The following is a 2,633-nucleotide window of genomic DNA, read 5'->3' on the forward strand; positions in this document are numbered from 1 at the left end:
ATACACAAGGAGGGTCTTTATATATCTTGAATTTGACTCATTTCATCTTACCTATATTATTCAAATCCATGGTTGAATAGGTTCCGGTACTGGAGGCAATGGTATTTCTGGTATTCTTACTGTATTTTCAAAACAATATTTTTGCTTCTTTCTACGTGCTCTATAATGTCCAGATCTTTGGTTCTTAGGAGAAGACAATTTCTGCTGTGGATTCATTAGCTGGGGTTTTCATTGTGAGTTTTTAGAAGAAAAGTAAAGTGACTTTTTAGCCACATCTACATTTTCTTCCTAGGGTTGATGTTCCTCTTCTTTCCCATCAGAGTCAGAAGGCTCTTGATTCTCTGCCGCAGTGATCCCTGATGTTGCTGTTCCTCTTCATTTCCAGAGTTGTCAGAAGGCTCTTCATTTGCTGCTGGGCCTGATTCACCCTCTTGAATATTCCCTGCATCAGCAAAAGGAAAATTTGAACCTGAGTCCTGGGTTTGTTGTACAGGATCAGCATAGAAATGACCGGAAGATATGAAAACATTGATAAACTACTTTCCTCTTGTTTCTTTCTCAAATACGTTCACATAATCCTTTCTTTCAGAACCTGTCCGATAACAGCTAACTGCCTCTCTCATACACCCTAATCATGGTTTTCTAATTCCACATTCCAAAAATACAGAGGATCTTGTAACTGAAGCTCTGGTATAACTACGTGACCCTACACCTGGAAAACAGCAAGGTTTGAACCCTTATTTATATCACACTACACATTCCCGAAGTCAAAGGTGTAATAATGGAAAGAAAAATGCATTCATAACAGGAGAGTTAGTTGCAAGTTGAACGTCAGGTCACCATAACAAATCTCTGATTGTAGAAAGGTTTTGTTTAGACTTCACCATTACTGAAATGAAATATAAGTTAGTTTTTCAATAGCTATACATTTCGATACTGATGAAGGCTGACAGTAATGGTGTCCAACAGATATACTGAATGCTGGGGACAATATGCTTCTGGTTTTCCTTTAATCAAAGTCACTTAGCTAGTAAGAGAGAAGCAAAGAGAAATTAGGGAAAGCCCAGTATTTCTCCATCATGTTCATGATACCCTATAGTTGTATACAAGAGCACCAATGAAAAGTGAAACAATGAATTTTCACACAACCAGAGAATCAGTACTAAGGCATTTTTGTCTTCTGCCTAATTTCACCATGGAGATTTCAGTTTGGAAGCAAGAAAATCTTTTCTGCAATTATGGAAGCTTTGTATTTCCTATATGCAGTTGGCTGACTACAATAATGTCTCTATTATCAGGTTGGGCAACATATATTTGTATGCATAGAACAAGTAATATCTACTCATCTATAAGACAAATATATGATGTGACATCACACTGAAGCACAGACAGTTAAACAGCAAGCAAGACCAATGATGAATTGGTCTTTACCTTGTTCTGGTTGGACACCAGATGTCTCAGCATTGGTGATGTCTAGAAATAAAGAATAGAATAAAGAGAAACTTCATATTACAATCTTTCAGTGCTTAGAGTGGTCCTACAAAGAATTGACTGCCAGAGTCAAACTTCTAAGCACATCGAAGTTCAAGAGTTACTATCTGAGATGCTTCTGAAAAGCACAGGAATCCAAGAGCATGTGCGATTTCCCTATGTTCTAACCCCCCAAATAAAAATATAAATATCTTTTTAATTCTCTCAAAATAACAACCAGCAAACCTTCCCTCTTTGAAATTACACTGCATTTTAAAATGATGCCGCATATTTCAACTCTTTCTTCAATAACTTTTAACAGTCAGTAAACAAATCCCTGAGTACCTATCTTAAAATGTTATGTGATCTGACTAATATTCTAGAAGTGGGATTAGTAAAATATATAGAGTTTGCTCTGATAATTATTGGCCAGTATCGGTAGCATTAAATTTATTCTATATTTCTATACTTTGAATTAATCCTGGTATGTTTGTCTCTATTATGTTTCCGGCAACCACTATGCAGCAAAGCTGGCTGCTCCCACAGTAACTCTGACTATGATAATATGCTCTCAGATCTGTCCTTCTTTATGTTTCTTTACAGTGTGGAGAGCAACTTCATAAACACAAAATGGGCCATCATCTTCCTCTCTTCAAGAATTTTATGGACTTCAGAGAGAAAATTAAGTAAAAATACCATGTTAAATGCTAAAGATATAACGATTGCAACCTTTATCCCAGAAATCCTATGGTTCTGTTTTGCCCTCCTTCCTTCCCTCTTCTCCTTGAATGTTTCACATCCCACCCTGTATTCCTTGGTACCTTCATCTGTGCTCTGAGCAGAGCTCAGGGCCAGCAAGGCCACTGTGAGCAGGACCAAATCATCTTGCAGGAGGCTCTGGAATTTCTCCTAACTGTATGCTTATACATGCATGGCCATACTCTTTATAAAAGCAAGACAAACAATGGTGTCTTTGAGCATCAACTAGGTGACCTTACTACTCTATTTATCTTTGGGACTGTAACCTACTAGGGCTGAGTGTGGGAGCTTTTCAAAATGCCTTATCTACAGGAACAACATTTAATGTGGTGATGATATGAAAGGACAATTGCCTCTTTACAGCCAACTATTATTCCATTGTTTGATGTACCACATTTTCCATC

Source organism: Rattus norvegicus, chromosome 4 (genome assembly GCF_036323735.1).
Source record: "Rattus norvegicus strain BN/NHsdMcwi chromosome 4, GRCr8, whole genome shotgun sequence".
Classification (NCBI taxonomy): Eukaryota; Metazoa; Chordata; class Mammalia; order Rodentia; family Muridae; genus Rattus; species Rattus norvegicus.